Source organism: Coturnix japonica, chromosome 1, assembly GCF_054131305.1.
Source record: "Coturnix japonica strain WE chromosome 1, WE-NBRP24, whole genome shotgun sequence".
Taxonomy (NCBI): domain Eukaryota; kingdom Metazoa; phylum Chordata; class Aves; order Galliformes; family Phasianidae; genus Coturnix; species Coturnix japonica.
This window is the reverse complement of record NC_140663.1, coordinates 80208134-80232747: the sequence shown is the minus strand read 5'-3', so window position 1 is coordinate 80232747 and position 24614 is coordinate 80208134. Positions and strand designations below refer to the sequence as shown.

The following is a 24614-nucleotide window of genomic DNA, read 5'->3' as shown; positions in this document are numbered from 1 at the left end:
AGAAGATTAAATTACAAAAGGGAGATAAATTAAAAAAAATAATAAAAAAAAAATTTAAGCTTAGAAGTTATTGGATTATTTGATATGAATTTGTTGCAGTGTTTCACTGCAGCAAAGAATGAGCTTTTTAGAATACAAAGAGTATATACGCATATTAAAAAAAAATCTTAATGCTATACATAATTGAAGAAATCTCCACCAATCTATGGCATATCTGGTGGAGAAAAAGAAGGAGTTTCAAATTAAGGAGCCGCTTCTATAATTTCAGTATGCATAGAGAGCAGACTTGCATTAAGAATTAGCAGTTAATTTAAGAGGAGAATTTTTTGAGAAGAATGGATTGAGAGTAAAATAATTTCTTTCCATTAAATTAAGTGTCGGTGAAGTTTTGAGTGTTTATAACTTACAGCTGTTTCTCATAAGGGGCAGAAACCTGACACCAAGCTGTTCACTAAAGTGTGTGTCATTAATCAGACCTTGAAAATAATCCATTTTGGGGTCTCCTTACAGGAAGCCATTTAGGCAGCAGCTCTCATCATGATGAACTGTAACTGTGTTGCTTTTACTTACACTGCGCTCCATGTTTTCCTGCAAATAAGGTCCTGTCTGTATGCAAATAATGTCATTTTTGGAAGACAGAACGTGTGGCAGAGCTGTTATATAAATTCCTATCTTCTGGCCTGAGTTTACAGATCTTACCAAGTCACATTGCAAATGAAATTGACTTAGTGCTGTCTTTTCTCTCAAACAGAGGGTCTGTGCTGCTGAAGTGGTCACAAAAGCTGAGTCCATACACACTACTTCTTGCTGCTACGCCACTTTCATTTTGTGAGAACCTATTCTCATGTTACACTGAAATATTTATTTTACTGACTAAAAATTAACCATAATGCAAGTTCTCCTCTTCCATATCATTTGATACTAATTTGTCTTTGATTGCTGCCTATGTAACATTCTGACTGTCCTATAAATGATGAATGGTTATAAACTCCCTACAAGAGACAATGCTTTTTTTTCTCTCTCAGGTTACTATGATACATATTTTGAAACACTACTGTACTGGGACTGTTGAGTCACAGCCTGAACCTCTGATGGATCACCTTCAGCAAGCACTGAGTCAGCCCTGGAAGCACAGGTGAAGGCAATTCACCTGTGTGACCAGAAGGGGTGGTCACCCCATTTAAGGGATGACTGACACTGAGGAAGGGTTGCTTTCTAGAGATCTCTCTCTTTAGAGTTTTTCTGTGAATGCAGGACACAGGTGAGCATTTTCATTTATTTTGTATTATCCTTTTCTACCATGTAATCTTTCTATCTGTAGATAACAGCCTAACCACACTTCTCTGTATATTTGTTGATTATACAACTACCTTTTTAAAATTACTGTATCTCTAGATATGCTACTTGCTATAATGGTTATTTTATTCTGATTTCTTGCACTTTTTTTGTTGTTGTTTGTTTGCCTTCACTGATCAAGTTCAAGTTCAGCTGCCTGATCACTCCAGGGCTAACCAAAAGTTAAACATCATCATCGAGGGCATAATCTAAAAGCCTCTTGAACATCTGCATGCAAGATGGGGACACCAGCCATCTCACTAGGAAGTCTGAAAGGTGACAGCTTCTTTTAATGCCACTATCCTTGGTGTCACCTTTTGTCCTTTTGTAGGTGCTGTGGCAGCATCAGATGTTCCTTCCTTGCATGCTGGGCAAAGCAGCATCTGAGGAATCTAGCAGCTTGTCTGTGTCTCACTGTCTGCAAGAGTACAGAATCCTTTTAGTGAACTCCTCTGTTCTAAAAAAGAAGTGGTGCCATGTCCCACACTGTTACCTCTGGCTTTCCTCTGCCACAGTTGACAAGAAGGCAGCGCTCCCATGGAGCCAGCTGCATTTTCTACCATCATATGCTCCTCTGGTGGAAATGCCCTTGGGGCTTCCCCAGGCTGTGCTGAAGGGAGCAAATCCCTTCTCAGCAGTCTTGGCTAGGTGACAGACTGGTCTTTACAGTAATTCAAGAAACACTCTTGTTGGAAAGCATAGATTTCAAAGATTCATTTCCCCAAAGCATCCAAGAAAATGTGTCAGATCTCCACTGAAGGGAGAAACTGCTGTGCCAACGCTAAGCTGTTCTTATTTTAAACAGCATAGTGATTGGCTGTGACGATGTCATTATTTCTCTTCTCCTTGAAGTCGCTGGTTTTCCTGCGATGTGCTGCAGGGCAGTCTGTGAGCAAGCCGTCATGCCCTGCACCATTTGATGGCAGCAGTCAGGAAATACCTGTGGGGTACTGCTGAGATGCTATGGGAACAGGTGAGCTGAGCATGAAGTAGCATGGGAACCTCCCAGTGCCAAATCTTGAACTTAGAATGAGCAATTATGCTTTTTCCTGGACCTGTTTGTACCACTCTGTGCCTGTACCTTAAACACTGTATTTAGTTGTTGTCCAGTTTGGGCTTTTCTATGCCAGAAATATTAAGCTCATGGAAGTGAATCCTACTCACTGTGGGCTCCCAGCCATCTCAGTAGTCAAATACCAGTACTTGAACTTTCCTTTCCCTTTATGGAGTTTAGCCCTAGGGTGGTGCTTTTTACTGGCAGAAATAGTGCAAGGTTTGTTCTGTGATACCCTGCTGTTACTGCAAGCATCCAGCTCCAGAGAGTCAGAGAACCCTGTGGGAGCTAGCTTATGCACTACAAGGAGTTCAGCGTGAAGGGATGTGATGCTCCCAGCTGAGATCAGCCAGGGGGAGGTGAAAGCTAAGCTATGCGTGTGTTGATGAGGAAAAGGAGCATCTCCCCCTTGATGTGATGTCCTGCTTTGGATGCCTGGCTCAAAGCTCTGGATTTTTAGCATTTGTCTTTTTGTGGTATATCTCAAACACTGGAGGTCTGTCTCTCAGCGTTTCTCATTTGATCCTTCTGAAAAGTCTGTAGGTACACAAGCGGTTTGATATAAGGAGTGCCTGGGCCACAATGCTATTATCATAGGCGTAGTTATACATGTTTAAAGGAAATAAGATCTTGGTCTAAAGACTGTTCTGATCAATGTTGGTGTGCAGAAAATTAGAGTAAATGTTTTTCACGTTGTTATGGTTAAGCTGAAGCAATAATGTTCTTGCAAATCATTTAAAATGCGCTTACAACCTCAATAAGGGCATCCTAGTTTGTTGCCTTATTGCTCATTGTACTGAACTGCTCCTGTATAAGGGCCCAGTCCAGATGCTAGTGATGTGCAAAGGGATCCTGTGTCTGGATTTGCCTGAGTTTTGTAGAAACAAGATTCTTTGGTCCTGATGTAACATTTCGCTATGGAACAGAAATTTTCAGAGCCTGAAGCTATAGGTGAGTTAGGGTACTCTCCCTTCCCACCCATATGATGAGTTTGAGTGAGGCCATTTGCAGTGTGTCCAGGAGGATCTGGATCTCGAGGGAGTGGAGCAACCCACATCAGAAAGAGTGATCTCTAAGGTCAGAATAAATGTGTACTACAGCTCAGGTCCAAAGCTTACACTGTGCCTGTGCAAAAGAGATAGCTTTTTCTATCCTATGGCCCATTTGTGGAAAGCCAGTCCCACCTCAGACTGTTGACGTAATACTTTTGGATTTCAGCAAAATTTTCAATGCTATCTTTCATAGTGTTTTTCTGGACAAAGTGTCCAGCATCCATCTCAGTAGAAGCACCATGTGATGAGTGAACAACTGTCTGATAGTTTGGGCTCAAAGCGTTACAGTAAACAGTGTTACATCAGGCTGGCAGCCAGTCACTAGTGGGGTTCCCAAGGGCTCCGTCTTAGGGCTGATTCTCTTTTAACATTTGCATCAATGACCTGGATACAGGACTTGAAGATATACTAAGTAAATTTGCATATGAGATTAAACTGAGCAGAGATGCTGACTCCCCCAAGGGCAGAGAGGCCTTGCAGAGAGATGTTGACAAATTTGAAGGCTGGGAGATCACTAACTGCATTAAGTTCAATAACTGTAAGAGCCGGATTCTGTATCAGGGACAGGTCAACCCTGGCTATGTGTACGGTCTGGGGAATGAGAGGCTGGAGAGCAGCCCTGTGGGATGGGATCTGGAGTTAAAGGAGCACTTGCACACCACTCTCAGGCATAGGGTTTGGATTTGTGGTGGTTTTGTGTGGAGCTGGGAGTTGGGCTCAATGATTCTTGAGGGGCCCTTCCAAACTGAGATGTTTTGTGATTCTGTGTGTTTTAAACATATTTCTTACTCCTGTAACTTCCTCAGAGAAGGACTAGATGATCACAGACAACAGTCTACTTCCAGACTGTTGGTGGAAAAATTAGGTCAGCTGATCACTACTACCTCATGTATACTTAAGTACTTTTTAATTACGCTGTTCCATGTTATAAAATGAACATAAAATTTAAATGCTTTGTGTTCCTTAGCAGCTTCTGTTGCCCCAAAACTGGAAGTGTGCAACCTGCTTTTCTACATTGGAACCCCACCTTCTTAGATTAACTGGGCACAATCTTTCTCTCACTTTTATGTTTCAAGACATAGAATCTGGCATTCTGACAGAATAAAAGAAGGCAGTAATTTTATTACTACTGTACTCAATCTCTTTGTATATAAAAACTAGCCTGGTTCGTCTCAAGTTGCTGGATATCTGGCCGTTCTACATATGCAGAAGTTTAGCTATTTACTCTGTCAGATGGAGTAATGTAGGACAGGCTTGATGGATAGTTCACAGAATAGACATTATTCCTGTTGCAGGACTAGCTGAAATGTCTGATAACTCTGCTTTACACCATGCTCACTTCTATGTGTTCAGACAGGTAGTTCATTATTTTTAACGCTTCTCGTTATGTCTGAATGGTGACAACAATTGCTACAGTATTGCTCTCTCTTTGTAGGATTGTGATCCTAAGAGTAGGTTACATCTGCCTTGATCAATACTTGCCTTGGACTGTGTGATGTCACTTCATTTTTTCATCCCTTCAGTCACCTCTTGGGCCTTGTCATTAGCTCTGCCAAAATACTTTAGGGAAAAGGCATAGCTAAGGCTCATCTAAACAGTTGTGAGAACTTACTATAGCCACAAGTCAAACAAGTACTTAATGCTTGCTGATCCATCTGCTGTTCCATCTTTTCCCCCCTCAAATGCCAAGGACACCAACATCAATCTGGACTTCAGGGACTCCCTGTTTTGTTCTCTTCTATGTTTTTGTTTGTCTTGGTGTCTGCTTTAACCTAGAAGCTTGTCTGTCTCCTGTGTGCTAACCTTCCTGACTTTCCATACCTTGCTTCTGTACTTCTAAACCTGAGATTAACTTTTTGTACCCGGTCTGATTTGATTGCAAGTGACAATTAGCCTGCTCTTATTGCAAAGTACATTGCAGTAATGTATATGGACCCATCGTAAAAACATCTTTCCAGGGTATCTGTACTGATAAGTGACAGTGCACATGGATGGAAGAAAATCAATCCCTGTCAGTCTGTGAAAAAGCCTCTACTATTTTCAGATGGCAATTCCTATCTCCTCGATAATAAAAAGACCTGTGGCTGGCTCTGTTACAAATTCCACCTCTTCTGAAATATATGACAGTTCTCAAAGCATACTCTAAGATTAAGCTCAGTATGATTAAAACTAATGTCCAAGAGCTAGTGTGAAATTACCCACTCACTTTTCAGTAGGCAATAAAACAGGGCAGTTGAAGCTGTTATGGGCTATACATAAATGACAGGAAATTGTAGGATAGTGTGAACCTACACCTCTAGTCAAACAGTAAATTCAGTTTCTGTCTCCAATCTAGAGCCTGCATTTAACTGTTTTCTCTGCAAGACCTTTCTTAATCCTGCTTCTTCCTCTTGGAGTTTCTGTGTAGAAGGGCAGAGAGGCTGACCGGCTGCTGCTGTGGGCTGTCAGATGAGAGGTTTGGATCCTTTTCTTCAGCTCTACCAGCCATTCTTAAGAGGATTCTTCAGCTAGCATCAACTTAAACTCTTCTCTTAAGCACCTACATATATGCATACAAACTTATTTAGTCATTATCAGGAAATAAACATATTTAAGATAATTAAGATAAACAGCTCTCAGTAAGTTTACTCTTTTTCATGAATTTTGATTAAATGCCTTATGTGCATGCATATATATTTTCTATATTGTCGTGCGTGAACTCTGATAAGTAACTGAGTACCCACTTGCCAATCGCTCACACCCCCACATTCACTTCCCATGAGATAGAAAAGAGAATTGGAAGAGCTAGAGTGAAAAATGCGTGGGTCAAGATAAAGACTGTTTCATAATCTGTTTCATAATAATGATGAGCTAGGGCCTGAAACTGTTTTCGACTGAAGGTGGCAAACAACTAGCAAGGCAATGTTTATATCTTAGCTGTGCCCTCCTGGACCCATTAACATCTATGGAATTATTTCTGATGAAAATAAAAGATAAAGTAGGACCCAAACTGAACTTGATGAACAAACATCATTTAACTCTTCTTAGTTAAATCCACGTTGATATGAGAAGTAGTTTAAGGCATAGGAAACTTTATTCTAAGTGATGTTCTGAGTGACAGATTTCAGGTTTGAATGCTTTAGGACTGAAGACTTTGGTGTAAGGAAAGTTAAGAGATGGCTTTTCTTGATAACAGGGAGAAAATTGCTCTTCTGAGCTTCAATCTGCATTCATGAGATTTCATGGCTTTTGAGTGAGTTTTTTGACAAAACTATTTACATAGCAGGACTCAAACTTTATTATGCTAGTATTTCATGTGGAACAGCAGTGAACCAATCTGAATTTCATCTGCCTATTAGAATGTGGTTTTTTTTTACCTGAAAGAAATATCATGCTGAAGAACCTTTTGTTCAGCTTGCAATCTATGGGGAACAAAATGGCACTCCTGTGTAGTTGCTAATATTTTGCTTGAATTATGACTACTGTTACTGAAGGCAGGCATGTTTAAAATGTATTTACATATAACATTTTCAAATAACTCAGCTGATATTCTTGGTCAAGTCTTATAGCCTCATGATTATGCTGCAGAAATATGTATTTGATGGGTATGATCCTGCAGATGAAACAGAAAGCAACTTGCCAGACATTTTGGTTCTTGGAATACCAGACATTTTGGCACAAAACCTAACCTGTTTTGCATAGCGTGGACTGTGTTGTATATAAGAGAGAGACAGAATTGGGGGTAATGATACCATCAGGTTTCAGTGATGACATTTTGCTGGAGAATGATGTCTGATGTCTTGTATTTATGCTCTGTTTTCGGTGACTTCATAACTACCAAATGTATTTGGTATATACAGACTAGACTGGAAAAAATGAACCAATTTCCAGAACTGTTTAAGACTGGAGACTTACTTGTATCACCAGGCATGCTGGTAAGTTGGGAGCATCTCCAGTATGACATTTAATTTACAAAACATAAAATTTGAGTATTAGTATTATCTGAAGACTACACGATCAGAAATATCCTGCTGAGAAATAATTTCCCATCTTCTCAGCCCACAATCATCTATGTCATTCCCTTCTACTCATAAGTCAATCAAAATCCATCTTTTAGTGCAGCAGATAATCAGTGGCTTCTCCTTTAACCAAGAGAAACAGAAATATTTGCCTCTAGCCCAAGCTCATATAAGTGGAAGAGAGAGAAATGAACTCCTCCTCTTTAAAATTCCTTCCTTGTGATGTCCTATGCTATGAAATATCCATTTGGCCAGTTTAAGTAAGCTGTCCTAATCCTGTTCCTCCCATCTCCTTGGACTCTTCTCTGAGAGTGGCCTTGGTTCTGTACAACACTCCTTAGCAGAAACGATAAACATCAGTGTGTTATCTACAATGGTTTTTCTCAAAGCACAATATCATAGAAAACACTCTGAAGAAAACAATTCCATCCCATCTGAAACTAAGACCATTTTGAAAAGCTGCTGGTAAATGCTTTTAATGCATGGTTCTTTGGTGTTTGGGTTGTTTGCTTTCTGGAAATGAGTGGCTTATCTACATTTCTCTTTATTTCCTCCTATTATCCATATATTTATGAATAAAATACAGCAAATCTGACATTCGTGTTGAAAACAGCATTTCAGTTATTATGATAAATAAAACTTTAAAACTAGCGATTAATTACTTATTTCCTGAATGGCTGTAATATTTTCTTTCAAGAGCTTCTGCTGCAAACAGTTCTCTCTTACTATAATAAAGTAAGGACTTGCTCAAGATTTCAGACCCCTTAAAAATGTTAGCTTAGCTTCAATTGTACATTTTAGCATGTAGTTGGACCAATATAATTCCTACTTTATTTTGCTGTAGGAAAATATATTAAGTACTGTAGCTGCTTAACTCCAGCATGCCAAACACAGCATTTAGCCTTGCAAGGCATGGAGCCACATCTGCTCTTATAAATTTGTTGTTGTAAGCTCTAGAATGGAGCTGTTGGATGCCTGACCCTGGGCTTGTCAGGATGGTTGCATGCAGTGTAACGTTCAGCCAACTGTCTTGGTTTTATAGGATGAATGAGTTAAAAACTTGTAGATACCTGCCATACAGAGGTAAGATAAATGGAAAAGACACATCAGTAAGATTAATGTGGGTATCAAAATATTGCTATATCAGAATAAGATGGTATCTGGACAAATATATTTTCTGCAGTAGTTCAATCATTTATCTTTATATACTATCTTGGACTGTTGCTGAGTGGTGTATTAATTTCTGCAGTCGACAGTATATGTTGAAAATGTGGGGATTGTTGCTTTTGTCATGTTCTCCTCTTAAAAACTCAGTGAAGGGAAGCCCACCAAATAAAGCTTTGTTTTTAGTAAAATTCTCAAAGCCATTTAATTTTTGTGGAGATGAGTAAAAAAAAATAATAATAATTTTAAAAAAAATATTGTAAAGCCATCATACGGGCTGGTTATGAAATTATTTGGATTTTTTTTTTCCTTATTTCTTTGAAAAGGTACCTATTCATCTATTGCTTGTTTGATTTTGGGCTTGTAAAGTTAATTAAGTTCTAGGGTTTCAATCCACCAAGCAATTCTTATTTGCTCCTAAATATAATTTAGAACACTCATTCATTTGTCTTCCTAGTATAAAGGAATTACCTGTCTCCTGATGCATGCAGAATGCTTTCTGTTCAGCCCTGTCTGGTATTATTGAACTCCAACTGACAAACAGTTAATTTAATCAATATTTTCCTGGCTTACGTTATGCATATCACCTTATGACCTACCCAGTCAGCCTGTCAGGGAGACTGTGATTTCCCAAGCAACCTACATTCTTGATCCCAAATCAAGAGATGTGAGAACCCAAGGTGCTTTCCCCTGACTTCTTTCAATTTCTTCCAGTCCTTTTGGAGGATGTGCAACGCCTCTTCCTGTGAGGCATTAGTACTGTCATAATTCAGTAGGGCCAAATTACGACTGGTGTGCAAAAATAAGGACAGTATCATCTCCCTGATTTCAAGTTTTATTTGATGTTTATAGTGACAATTTTAAGATGTTAACTATATGATGGCAATGGGGAGTTATCTCCAGCTTTCTCTAAGTTTATTTTGTGTTCTGTTTATTTGTAGCACTTATTTGAGCATGGGCCACTTTTAGATGGGTTGCAGTGACAACATTCATGGGATCTTGCCTGTGCTTGTGGAGGAAGATGCCGGAAACATCCTCTTATTTAAGGTCAGCTTTTCTATGGTGAGCATCTGAGCAATTGTGTTGTACTTATCTTGTGTGCTACTGGGTTTGGATCTTGAATTGCTTGAGACATGCCCTGATTTCAGTCACTGGTCCAAATCTTCCATAGAAATACAAACAAAGCTTAAGCGCTGTGCAGAATATTCAGAACATAATGAACATATGATGAGGATTTCACCAGTGTAGGATATATAGGATAGTTTCATTCTTAAGCAGAAATTCTCAGACGTGTGTAGTTTAACCTAGAATGTGCTCTTCCAAGGCTAGGCTGAGCAAGAGTTGCAGCTTTGAGGACTTGGTTCTTCTCTGTTTGTTCTCAGTGAGGAAGTGCTATTCTGTCATGGTTATGTGACATATATGCAGTCATTTTAATAAGGAGGGGAATTGAGAGATTTCTTCCTTCACAAGTTCAGTTCCATTTTTATGACGTTATATAACTAATCCTGGTTTCAGCACTTCAGCAGGATGAAACTGGCAGGTATTTGTCTCCTTTCCTGCCACAGCACTGTAGTGTAATGCTGGATTTAGCAGGGTGAAGCAAGGATTTTCATCCCTTACTACTGCTTCCGTCTCTCTCTAAAGCCATTCATAGCTTCACCCTGTGGGTGTTCAGGACTGTTTTTCAAAAGAGTGCTCCTTCTTCTGGACAGTGAATTGAATTAAGAGCAAAGCTGCATGTACCTTGGATGAGGGAGGAAATCTTTGGTTTGCACTGAACTTGGCAGTCAGGAAACTGCATAAACTGAGTACCTGAAGTTTTTGGCAGATGCTGATTTGAAGGAGGAATGGGAGTTCAAAAGCATCCCTACACCTTTACACTTTGATTTAAAACTAGATGCTCTGTAGCTGTAGTTCTATGTAAACTCTCTTGGCAAGTGCTTCTTCACCTTTTACTGCATTCTAAATTTGGCTCATCGTGTGCTGTGTTCTACACAGAGCGTAAAACTGAGTTACTTGTGGATTGGCTTCTGAGGCTGTACTAAAAGGCACAGCTGTATGCCAAATTCTGAAGATATTTTTCAGACCAATTGTCTCTTGAAGCAAATAATAATAAATTACTAAGCAAGTGAGAGAAATAGAAGTATATTTCCATACTCCCATTACTTTGATCATTGAAACTGGGAGGCGTTTGATCAGACTTAAAGTGGACGTAGTCCCAGAGTAAGTTTCTGCTCTTCAATAACAGCTACCTGCCTGATAAAGCTTAGGATTACTCAGGCAAAACTGAATCAGGTTTCTTATTCAAGAATGATCAACTTGTGAAGATGTGGAGCCACGAAGAAGCTGTTTGTTAGCAGAAAGGTGATATTTCTTTTTGAGTGGATAGAGGTGCTGTGAATTTCTGAAAGAATAATTCCAAAATTAGAAGAAATCTTGAAATTGCTCAAAAAGGGTTTAACAGTTTTTCGTCTGTTTGAGTTATTACTTTGTGATTCTTTGTTATTATTTGGTCCAGCAGATACAGTCTGGAAAAGTTTATGAACATGCAACTGAACTGCCAGGTTTTAGTTCATGCATTAAACAGTTTCTTCAAACGTGTTATAAAAATGACACCACAGCTTTAACATTATCATGTTTCTATAAACCGGGTAATTGTCCAATAAAATTGCCAACGGTACCAGTCATTTCTTAAGGTGACTTTTCTGCCATCATGGAGAAATGCATTAAACTCAGCCTTTCAGTGCCGTTTATGTAGGAAAGCATATCTGTCTTGATATCAGAACGGACATCTGAAATGCAAATTAAATTGTTTGTAAGGAGCTAGCTTCCCTTATTCTGTGAGTTAAGTTACACAATAGCTGAATATGCAAGCACACAAGCTTTTAGTGCAGTTTCCAGATGTTATAACCATTTGTCTATGATCTGGGTGCACTTCATTTATTGAATAGCATCCATAATTCAACTTGCATTTATCATAGGGTATCCAATAATACAAGGACAGTTATTAATCAGTGTAAGCTAGGCAGTATGGATATTGTCTCTGAAAGATTCACTTCTCTTTACTGTTTCTTCAATTCTTTACTCTGTTGCTCCTCTGCTCTATGTAGTGAGCTCCCAACCACCATGCATGCAGCTAGTTATATGAGTATATATGCTGTACATTGCCTAGGGGAAGCTCTTTCTTCTACGCCTCTTCCAAAGACAGAATGAACAGACTGGGAGTGAACTGTGATATTGACTAAATCACTGTTTCTGATCCCAGCATGTTTTCACTGCAGCACTTCAGCTTCTTAATTGACAGACAAGGAAGCATTTTTGTAAAATGTGGCCATTTTCTACCAGGGATGTTAATTTAAAATTTTTATTTTATTTAAAAAGGTTTCTATCTTGTTGGCACTGCGTGGAAGACACGTTGGTGGCAGTAGGTAGCACAGACACATAATGAAGACACACCGAATAGCACTGAAAGAGTTGGCCTTTGGTCCAGTTTTTTAATTTTAAACACAGAAAATTACACACGATTGCTGCCAGATGGTTTAGTGTCATCTTATACAGCTGGCTGAAAAACAGAAATAATTCTCTTAAAATTGAGACATTTTCTGCTACTTAACATTGTACTAAATTGGAAACTGCCCACTAAGTAAATTTTGTGCTAGCTTTTGTAATGGAATGGCATGCACTGAAGTCTTTCAAGTGCAGTTTGCATGCAGGATTTCAGTCTTCCTCCATCAGGTGTTTCTTTTTTTCCTACTGAGCTAGAAGAAGTTAAAGCTTTCCCCCACCACAGGGCATGGGTAGGTCATGCAGACATCATGGTCAACCTTGAGGAAGAGAGTGCAGACACCAAGTACAATGAGGGAGAAGTGAGAGAAACTGTCCTGTGAACACCAAGGTCAAAGAAGTTGGAGATGGAAGTAGTGCCCTAGGTGACAGAGAAGTTCCACTGCAGCCTATGGAGCACAGCATAGCATAACACGTGTTTTCCTGCAGCCCACGGAGACATGCAGATATCCTTTCCTTTTCCACTTCATGTCTCATGGTTGAGAAGGTGGACATGCCCTAAAGGAGCAGTAGCCCATGGAGAACCTATGCTGGTTCAGGTTTCTCTTGAGGGACCGCAGCCCACTGAGAGAACCCACAGTGGGAAAGTGTGAGGAGGAAGCAGCTGCACAGAGGAGGCACTGAGGGGCAGTGGGGGGGAAGGGGATCAGCCTCTTCTCCTATGTAACTAGCAATAAGATGGGAGGGAATGGCCTCAAGGTGCCCCAGGCAAGGTTCAGATTGGATGTTAGGAATACTTTCTTCTCAGAAAGAGCAGTGAAGCAGTGGCACAGGCTGCCCAGGGAAGTGGTGGAGTCACCATTCCTGGAGGTGTTCAAGAATTGTGTGGTTGTGGCACTGAGGGATGTGGTCAGTGGGCACAGTAGCAAGGGGTTGGTGTTTGGACTGGGTGATCATAGAGGTCTTTTCTAACCTTTATGATTCTATGCCTGCAACCTTCCTCCTGTGCTTTGTGGAGCAGGAGGTGGAGGAGTGAGGAATTAATGAAGAACTGAAGTTGAACCTGGGAATATGAGTGATGGAGGAGACATTTTCCTTCAGGTCTGTCTGTGTTTCTCACCATCCTATTCCATTCTAATTGGCAGTAAATTATATTAATTTTCTTCAAGTTAACTTTGTTTTGCTTGTGATATTAACTGATAAACGATCTCCCTGTCTTTGTCTAGACTCCTGAGCTGTTTCATCTTATTTTCTCCCCATCCTGTTGAGGACAGGCAGTGAGGGAGAGCAGCTGGCTGCTAGCCAAGATCAACCCCTCCACCAGTAAATATATACCTTTGGAGTAGTTCCTGGTAATACTAGTTTGGTAAGTATGTACTCAGCTTGATTAGTTTTACTAATTCAGATTACATGCACTTTGTGCCCAGTTGCCGTGTTTTCCTGTGGACAAATATTTACCCACTTTCTAAAACTTCACAGATCTGTGATGAACTCAGAAGACACCACTGCAGGACCATTCAGGGAAGCTGCAGTTCAGTCTGCCTGTTTGTAAGCTGCTTTTCTCTGGCTTCTAAATATTGCTAATTCAATTTAGAGAGGGAACAGCTTCCAAGTAGCTTTAAGGTGAAAGTTAATGATCAGATATCTTCATGCAATGTTTGAATTGCTTGCCCATCAAGGCACAGAGATTTGTTTTGTGGGACCCTTTTTATGTTTTGTACTATGCTGTCTTGCAGCACCAAGAAAGGGAAATTTACTACTGCTATCTGAGGGCAGGTCCTGGCATTTTTTTCTCCAGTACTGCAGAGTAATTATTCTTAAATACTCCAGTATCCCCTTTAAGGCATTGGAGGATAACTCGGCTGTGAAAATGCAGTTATTCTCCAGCAGATTGTAAAGAATTAGTCTGCTCTTCTATGCTTCTATATCCTCCTTAATTAATTGGTGTTTGATAATACTGCTTTCTCCTTTTCTGTCTTTCCTTTCTCTGTTTCCTTTTGTTTGACTATTGTTTCTTTTACAAGTTTCTCTTGACTCTTTACATGCACATAAAGTACTTTTCTCCTGAATATAATCTTTTTTCCTTATTTATATGAATAACCATTAATTATTTATTATTTCCCCTGAACCATTAAATAAGTCCTAATTACTCTATATACAGGTAAAATAAAAATATGATATGCAATTCATTGTTTATATTGCAAGATGATGTGGTATTGTATAATTATTCTTTGCGGATACTACTTGGGAAGGAATACTGCATTCTTTGATTTATATTCTTGAATTTAATAACATAAGTACATATAATGCTCCAGAGTATTCTTGAATTATGTGGAGGAGAAAAAGGGTTATGCCTAATACCAGAAATCCGAGCTCAGCTTTTACTTTTTGTTATTCCCACAAAATTCTGTGGCAATCAAGCCTATCAAAAGCATTGATGCAGATAGAATTTAATTCACTTACAGGGATTCTTAGTGAATATTCGTGTGTGTGTGTGTGTGTTTGAATACATTCATTTCTTTGAGGACAAACTGGAAAATTTGGTCTCCAAATGATTAGAGCACAGTGTGCAAAACCTGGGTGGCTATCTTTGAGTAAGCTTCAGCAGCTGTACCTTCTGTCTTAGATGAACTAGGTCAGCATGGTGATTTTTATGATTTGCTAGAGAGTAAAGTTTATTCCATTAAAATTTGTTTTTCCAGGCTTATGCAAGCAGTGCTTTCTGTCAAAATATAGTCTGTGTTTCATGGTTTACATGGATGAGATGTGATTTAATAAGTAAATGAACTTAGATGACACAGAAAGTTTCTATCTCGTATTTGTGTGGAAAATAGTTTGGTAATATTTCCACATTTGCTGTTATGTCTTGAACATATGATGGGTAATACAGGAGAAGTTTTTACTGTCATCCTGTATCTTCCTGTAAGCTTGTAGCACTTCAGTAGACATTGGTATTCTCTAAGAAAATGGAAGTTCAGAATTAGTAAGGGAATTTCTACAAATGACATCTTTTGGGTCGCAAATAATCTCAGATCTTTATTTCCACATACATACCATGGCTCAGAGGAACCTACTTGATTTCACAGACTGAAAATGTGGCCTCCGCTGAAGCACTTTTCATTAAATTAAATCCATGTTTCCCTAATTTCTTTTCAAATTTGTACTGCAAGCCTGAATCCAGTTTTCAGAGATCAGAATGCCAGTGGTATTCTCTTAACAGTCAGTGCTAATATACTGACATATTACATGATGATGAAAATAGTTTAAAAATGAAAAGAAGAAATCTGTAATGCATCAGCAGTTTTGTCTGGAAACATTAATCTTTGCTTTCTGAACTCTACCAGATTTCCTGTGTCTTTATTTTAATTGCATGCACTGATTGTGTGCTTACGTTCTTTTTCTAAGAGCACTGAAGTGCTTTCCCGCTTATAGTGTGCAAATTCTTAGTGAAACACAGGTTCTCTGAGATGCATTTCCATCAGTTTTTCAGAGTGAAGCACAGTGGAGTTCTCTTTGTCAATACTCAGTGGAAAAAAAACAAAAAACAACCACTTGAATAAATGTTGTACTTACTGGTACTTTTTCATATCTTAAAACTTGTGGAGCATTGCAATGGTTGGGAACCAACTTTGAGACTGTGATGATGTGAGACAACTTCGTAGCACATTTATTGCTGCATAGCTCAGTGGTGATGAAATTCCTCTAGAGAAATATAAAATATAAAATGCCAAAATATTTTCTCATGTCTTTCCTTTAAATTAAATTTCATGCTGTTTTCACTTTTCTGAATTGATTCTTGGGGTGTAATGCCAAGTGCTGATCATAAGATAAAATTGTATCAATTTCTTCTTCATTTTCTTTGTCCTAAATTATTAAGAGATCTTACTTTCAACTATCTGGGGTCCTTCCTTCAGACAAAAAATCACGGACAAGAAAACAAAACTTCCCAACCTTTTCAGTCTGACCTCAATAATGAAAAAGCTCACATTTGACTGACACAAATTCTGAGAAAACTTTTTGGATAGGTTATAAAGTTATTTCTTGTAATCACCTGAGTCCATTCTGCTGTTGACTGTATATGAAACACGGATGTACCTTACCAGATGTTCTTTCCTTGTCCCTTGTTATGGGTTATTAGCCACGATGACTTGCTATTTCGCATTTTAATGTATATTTTAAGTAGCTCTCAGTAGGAATTTAATTTAGAATAGAACAGAGTAGTTCAGTTGAAAGGAATCTGCAAAGATAATTGAGTCCACCTGCCTGACCTCTTCAAGGATAACCAGAAGTTAAAGCACGTTAATGAGGGCATCATCCAAATGCATCTTGAACACTGCAAACACAGGCCATCAACCACCTCTCTAGGGCACCCCATGCCCATCTGACCTCTGCATCCCCTCCTCAGGGCTGTGCAGAGAGCAGTGAGGTCACCTCTCAGCTTCCTCTTCTCCAGATGGAGCAACCTGAGTGTCCTCAGCCTTCAGGACACACCTTCCAGCCTTAGTACAAGCTTTGCTGCACTCCTCTTGTCAAATTCAAGGATCTTGACACCTTTTTTTATATTATGGAGCCCAGGAATGAACACTCTATTCAAAGGCCAGTCTGCACCAACACTAAATACAGTGGGAGAATTGCCTCTTTTGACTGACTACTAAGCAGTTTTTAATGCACCTTAAAAGGCAGTTTGCCATCTTGTCTGCCAGGGCACACTGGTGGAGATTATTGAGCCTGCTGTCACCCCAGGTCCTTTTTTGCTAAGCTGTTCCACAGCCATTCATTTCCTAGTCCATGCCTGTGAACAGCACTTTCCAACCTTAGGTGAAACAATTATATTTACCCTTGCTTGACGCTATTGATGATTGCTTCAGTGCACCATCTACCTAAATTCCTCTACAAGGCCTCTCTACCCTTGAGCAGCTGCCGATGTTGAGGAATTGAGGATTGTTGAGGAACTTGCTAAGGTTGCATTGAACTCCTGCATCCAGGTAAAGCATACAGGTTTTCTTTCAGCCAAGCTATAAAACAAAACAGTGTCTTTGAAATATTCAGTTATAGAAAAAAAATAATTAAAAAACAGGAAAAAAAAAAAGTGGAAATAACTTTGCCCTTTACTTGCAGCATCTACAAAGCAGAGTATGTTCGTAAATCACAGAAAAGCTGTGAATTGCAAACACAGCTGTTTCAGAAATACTTAGTAGCCTGAGGGAAAAGATGGCAGAATTACCCAACTGCCCTCACAGAGTAAATAGCATGCAATTTCAAATATTTCCAGTTATTAAGCAAAAGAAAAAAAGATAAAAATGTGGTGTGTCCTGGGCTTCTAAAGTTGGTTGAATGTCTGTGTAGAAGTAGACATGGATCATTTGCAGCCTGGGGGTCTTTGCCCTGGTATCCTGGAGCTGCATTGCTCCAGTTTCCCACTGAGTGTTTCAGTGCTCAAGCCTACAGAAGGAGCGCAATGTTTTGCGTGCTGCGAATCCCTGCTCACAGAGCACTAATCTCAGCATTTAGATAATCCCAGACTCTGCCCCAGCAAAGAGTGACAGATTAAAGGCAATTAGTGCTGTCAAATCAAGTTATGATTTATTTGTTAAATGCAAGATTTCTTCTCAAGGTCAGTGCTACTGAGCATATTATGGATGTTCAGTTTTCATTCATGCAATCATTTTTAAGTGTTAATTACAGGCATTAATTAAACAATAATAAGTGTGCTTTTAAAGGAGTGATAGCTTTTATTGTTTGTTCTGCCTCTTTTTTTCCCCATGAAGTGATGGGGATGCAATGAGTTCATTTGTTTTCTGCATTGTCATGTTTTGTTATGGGGCTTTTTTGGAAAGATAAAGTGGTGACAGTGTTGTATAAGAGTTCCAGAAAGACGATGATGTCACCTCAGTTCTTTATATAAAGGGCTTTAGTAGAATTAGAATATTAGTTGAGTAATCTCACAAACAATTTAGAGACCATTTACAAAAGTAATTTCAAGAGGTATCTATTAATGTTTACAAGAAACACTAATAACTAACTAATAAAATGATTACATGTAAGTAGAAGAATTATAGGTTAGTTGCCATCTAGTCATCTCTTTTGTCTATACTGTCACAACTCTTCTGATTTTGTTCTCTTTGTAGCTGGTATCAGTGGCACTCAGTTTTGTCTTTGTATGCATAATGTCTTTGATAGCAGTCAAATTCCTATATGTGTTTTGCTTTGCCCATTTAGAGAACAAGCATAGAACTTAACACAGTTATAAATCAGAAATTTACAAGCTTGTTACTGTAAATTCAGAATTGGGTAGCGTTACATAGGAGCACAATGAGAAGCTTATAGGCAAACTTAAATAGAAAGTGTCCTAATAAGGAAGTGTTAAGCCTGTGTGAAAAAGTGATAGGAAGACAAAAATGAAAACTATGGGGAAAAAATAACTGACATCAGTACTTTTATGACAAACATACAAATTAGAAATAAGCTGGGATTGCCTGTCTTGCAGCCAGACCTCCATCTAGAATAGAACCTTCTTCAGAAACACGTTATTTTTTTCCACAGTCATTCCTTCAGCCTGAGCACCAGCTGGATAAAGATAAGGCAATTACATGTTCTCTGGTCCATGTCTGGAATATAAAAATAGCTGTACAAACGAGTCAGCTCAGAAGTACTTCTGGCAATGGCCAGGAGTATATTCCTGATGAACAGATTCCCTTCAGTCACCCTGTTTCTTGAAGCCCATGGCTGTTCAGTCCTATCACAAAGTCAGTAAATGGGTTTCATGGACTTTTCTTTCATGTAGTTGTATAATTGTCATTTGAACCCATAGCGTTTTGTGGCACAGTGAAATTGTTATACTTTGTTCCACCGTAGAATTCTGCAAACATTTGGGTTTTTTAAGAGTGATGGGGTTACAGTTTACTTCCTTGAAGCTTCACCATAAAAGATCTCATGATGCCTGTCGTGATGTTGTATGTCTTACTGCCAGCATTTTTAGTTTTCAAATGCTTCATTATATTTTTCCCTATATTTCATTTTATCATGCATCAAAAACTCAAGATTAACTAGATGCTTTCTCAGAGATGCAGGGTAATAGCAATAAAAAGTATTAGAAATCTTGAATCTTTCCAGTCCATCATGAAGGTCTGAGTGCATGGTGTACTCTGGCAGAGTGCTGAGAGGTTATAGTTGACCTGTTTTGTTTTGTTTTTCTCCAGCTGTGTTCACGGATAGCATATAGAACATATTTGATACAAATGCTACTCCAGCAATAGCTTTCAGTGTGCAGCTGTTGATGCTGAGGTTTTTCAAATGAGACTTTTGAAATTAAATTCTGATTTTCAACCTGATGTGTGTAAGCCCAGCTTCTACTTTCCAGGCTGAGTACTTCTTTTAAGGCATCCAATTCATTTTTTTCCATCCTTTCTTATAAGGTTATACATTCTCAAAGTCCTGTTGATATCTTTGCTCTGTGTTTCCTTTCTTCTTCTGACTGCTTTTCTCTGTTACATTTACCTATACGTCTGCAGGGACCTACCTCAGAATTCTGCATCATTCTGCTTCAAACTTTGCTTGTTGGTTCTTATACATATGAAGAAGTACAATAACCTGAATGCATGAGAATAGAATGAGTCTGAGAAAATTGTGCTTTAACTAGAGAGGTCTGTTTTCCTCAGAGTAGAAACAAGGATAGTATTAAATTGCTAAAGAAAACATTGCCAATGTAACCCTTCTATTCTGTATATAAATAATCACTATAAATCACCAGTAAAGCTATTCCAACATGAACATGGCCTAAAAGAACTCCTTTGAAAGCATCTTCTAATGATTGCATCCAGTTCTTATTCCATGCTTACTTTTTATTCTAGACTATTGCACTGCTGCTTCTAGTCTTCAGGCCATTTTGTTTTATTCCTTTTTTAAAGATATATCTTTTGCTGATAAGCACATCTTGTTTGTTCATATGCTTATTTTGTTAAATGTTAAATATTTAATTATTTTTCTTTTTCCTCAAATGCCTTATTTGGCAGAGCTTAGTGATTATTCTGAAGAGCTGCTTAAAATGTGAATTTCCTGTCATTTTAACTTCCGTTCTGAAAGAACAAACACAAAAGATTTAGGAGGTTCTTCCATGCCATGTGAAACAAATACACATGTTTTGAAGGAATGAGTTGATTCAATACTTGCATTTATGCTGTCAGTTTTTAGAAGTGTGTTTGAAAATAAAAATGTATAAGAATGACCGTCAAGTCTCTTATTCAAGTCTTATATCAGGAAAAACAAAAAAAAAAAAAGCCAAAAATGTATCGCTTCTAGAAGATAAAACCTTTGTTTTTTTACCTCAAATGTTCCTTTTATTTTTGTAGAAATGGAAGTCTGAGTTATATTTGAGTTCTAAAATGCTTTTTCTTTTTGCTGAATACGAATTTTAGGAGGTATGAACTTGAAAAATCCTGCACTGGAATTTTCAGTTTATTGCTATCTTACATATGATGAACAGAGATAAAAGACTGAAGGCTGCTACTTCAAGCTACCTTTTCTTTGCTTGCTCTTACTTCAAACTACAAATGTAGCATTCTAGTCTGTGGTCTTTCCTGTTAATGACGTTTGAAAGTGAAATATTTTTAAAGACTAATTTGTACATTTAAGATTCATTCATTTCTTTACTGGTAAGTATTTTAGATAAGTAGTTCCTGCTGCTTCTCAGAACTGAAAACCTTGATTCTCTAAGTGATAGTATGTTAGCAGACAGCTGTTGTTACTCTAGGGAGACTGTTAAAAAAGGTGCAAGGAAAGGGTAGAGGTATTAGAAAAATCACTTTTTAGTGATAGCTACAGTGTATGTTGCTATTGAAGTCCTCCAGGCATCCAGGCATGCTTTCTTCCCCTTCTCTCCATCCTCAGAAGCATTGCACCTGACTGACCGCAGAATCTGGGTTATGTAATGTAGTTATAAATGTGTGCTGAGAACCTGCTCCAGTCACAGTCCAGCTTGTTCCAGACCTTTACAGTAAATATTTGTACATATTTGTGAGAAATATTTTGCCATTTTCTTACATTTGTGTATCTCAAATCTTTGTTTGCATGAAGAATTAAACAGAGCTCAGTATACCAGATGACCAAGTGAATGTGCATGAAGGCATGCAGACTGCCCTTAACTTTATGGCTTCCTCAAAACATATAGACACAGCTTGGCCCAGGTTCAATCATGCCACCCAACCAAAATGTAGCTTGTCCCTTATGTTGCCTGAAAACTAGTTTTGACAGCATGACCAAGGGTAGCGTTTAATTTCTTAGCAGTTTTGAGATCAAATTTGTAAAAGATTTGCCTCTGTTGTGGCTGTTGTGTTGGCTATTCACAACTATAGTAGCCTGACTCTTTTCCCAATGAAAACTGAGCTCATACAGCCGCACACAGCCTCGTGGGTAGCTGGACTGTGTTCTCCTGCAAGCATTTCATTTCCCCATGCAAAAAAAAAAAAAAAAAAGCAGCCTTGCACTCCCTCGACTGCAGGTCACCCTTCTCCATCTCTGCTCCATCAGTCTGTTTTCTTATACAAAACAGTGTACAGAGACCAGGCAAAGCAAAGTTTAAATAATGTCATCTCAAGTTAACGTTATTTATTAGTATTCAATTTTATGGTGAGCTTTTGTGTGGAGCAGTGGCAGTGGGGGGGATGTTTTTAGGACAACAGTGGCTTAGGCAAGATTCACAGCTTGTAGAACTGCTTTCTGAAGAAGATGGCATGATTTTTATGCTTAGTGTACAAGAACTTTCAGTGTCTTCAGGTTATCAAAGTCAAATTATCTTACAGTTTTGGCCTCTGAGGTAATAACTTATATTTGAACTGAGGAGGTATATACAGTAGTATTGAAAATGAAAGTCAATTGCTATAGGACAGCTGTCCAAAAAGTACCCAAAATACTATCAAAATATTATAAGGGTAGAATAACTGTCTGGGGAAGCTTTACTTAAGGGTAGTATTTGAAAATCACCAAGGCATAATTTATCCACTTTCTACCGTGTAAAGACCTTTCAGCTCTTACTTATACACGATCAGATCTCACAGCAGGACCTGGTCAATGCTTTTGTCCTCTAATATACTCAGTATATTGTCCTTTGTGCTCTTATCCCAGGAAAGAAAGGATGAGAAGAGAAACTGACTGCAACCCATGCAATCTTCAGGTTACTGAGATGCTGTAGTTTCTATCAAGACAAGTTACTGCAAAGAGTTCCTTATCTTTCTAAGTATAATCCCCAGAACAGTGAAAGAACATTTGGGCTGAGCGTTTAGTTAAAACCTTGGAAATTATTAAAACAAAGGTTTAGAAACTACTCTCAAAATCCCTCTGCGTTGCTTACTTGGTATTATCCACTTCACATAGCTTAAGCACTACAGTTTCCAACAGCGTAATGTGTCCTCATGTCCTCCTGAGGCTCTGCAGACTGACTGTGCACAAAGACTGTGATCAGCTAATAAAACCATGGTACACTGAAACTGGGCGCTGGTAATCTTGCTAGGGTGCTATATTTACTTAGTCTATATTGGTAGCAATCTGTAAGAGGTTTAAAGTAGCTCTCAGATTCAGAGCTGGTGTTTGAATGATTGTTGCTGGGAAGCAAGAGTGAACGTTTGGATGAATAAATACTGAAAAAGGTTACTTGGTATGTTTGACACTATGGGTGCTTCTGGATCAGCCGATGACATTAACGCCATGGAAATTCACCACTGGTATACAAAATTTATGAAGGAGTGCCCATCTGGGCAACTTTGTTTGCATGAATTTAAACACGTCTTGGATCTGCATGGACTTACTCCAGAAGCTAACAGCTATGTTGAACAAGTGTTTCATACCTTTGACATGAATAAGGTAAGTATTCATTTTCAACAATATGATTTTCTTATGGCTGTGCCACTTGATGCATTCAGCAACATGTATCACAGTGCTGGTCATGCTGGCTATTCAGAGGTAGTGCAAATGCATCAGAAGTGATTCAACAGAAAACTACTGGCAAATAAATGTGGGTGTCTGGCAGACAATATTGAATGCTTTGGAAATAGTATATGTTCTAATATGTGCTGAATAATTTCTTACTGTTGAAAGATGGATTTTTATTATCATTTTATATGTATTTCTGTAATTGGAAGTTTATTTGCATTATTTTACTTGACAAATATTATTAGAGCACTAAGTTTTAAACAGGGTCACTCAGTGTTATTCCTTTATGTGCAACAGAGACTCAACGGGATTTCTTCCATCACCAGATAAAATGCTTCTGTATTCTTTCTGAGCACCTTGTATGGCTTAGGCTGGTATCAGTCAATCTCCCTTTTCCAAAGACAAAGATGTTTGTCTGTTTTCCCAATCTTAACATCCCAAGTGAACCCAAGGGCTTCCAGCAGCTGTTGGCTGTGTTGTCATAATTTCTTCTTCCAACTCAGAGTTCATCAGATTCCTTCTAGCCATGAGACCCATCCAGAAGACTGTGCCTTGTTATTCCTTTTTGAGACAGAGTATCACTTTATTAAATACTACAGAAGAAGTAGAGACTCATCTGTAACCCGTACAAAAGTGTCTGTCCTTGACTTAAATTGCATTTAGGCTGAATTGTCAATAATAAAACAACAATCAAAGTCAGCTTCCAGCTGAAAGAAAGTATGGGCCCATTACAGTGTAAAAGCTGATTACTACATAAATAAGTAAAAGCATTATTTTATCAGAAAATTGAGCTCTGACCTTCAGTTACTTTCCAGAAAATCAGAATGTGAAATAAACACTTCTTCAAGGCAGGTTTCTGTGAAGAAGATAGATAGCATACCAGTGCAAGACCAACCAGAGACATCAGGAAACTGGGTTCGTGGTATGGAATAATTGAGTGAGAGATGGTGGGAAAAGGAAAAATACCTTTTGGAATAGTTTTGCTCCAACAGATATGTCCATGAGAACTCGTCACTGCAGCTGATGTTGGTCCTTATCTTTGAAAATACCCACTCTACTCAGTAAATGGTGAAACCAGAACAGGCAGCAAGTAAGTTGGGTCACAAAACTTCAAGGTACAGTTGCTCTTTACCACCTCATCCCATTCAGTTTTCTCTAATATTTGTAGCCCTTATAATACTAAATATGTTTGAAATGGTAACGGTTTTCTTCACTTATTCATAATATTCATAGTATTGAGAATGCAGTTATAGAGGATGATTGTTGTTTTTTTTACAAACTTCAAATATTAAAATCCAACAAGTTATGGAGAATAACTTTCCATGTCTAGGTTATTTCCATAAGAAAAAATTATTTTGCCAAAGCAGCTAGCCACTCAGTATAAGGACAAGCCATTTACAGAGGAAGGCCAGAAAAATGATCCAACAGATGGAACATCTCCCCTTTGATAACAGGCTGAGAGAACTGGGGCTGTTCAGCCTGGAGAAGAGAAGACTTTGGGGAGACCTAGTAGCAGCCTTTCAGCATCCATAAGGAGATTATAAGAAAGAAGGGGACAGACTCTAATCTATAAAGGGGAACATC

General features: G+C 38.6%; 1 long non-coding RNA gene across 2 annotated transcripts; it reads left to right on the top strand.

The window, feature by feature from the left end:
* Positions 1-2188: 2188 nt before the first annotated feature.
* LOC107321252 (uncharacterized) lies at positions 2189-20435 on the top strand. 2 transcript variants are annotated; one of them, XR_014945784.1, is made up of 5 exons: positions 2189-2308; positions 9545-9650; positions 13129-13208; positions 13334-13473; positions 13587-20435. It is a non-coding gene; the product is annotated as an uncharacterized LOC107321252 (long non-coding RNA). The 2 variants fall into 2 exon arrangements; XR_004309091.2 differs by having other exon boundaries at positions 9545-9665.
* Positions 20436-24614: the final 4179 nt, after the last annotated feature.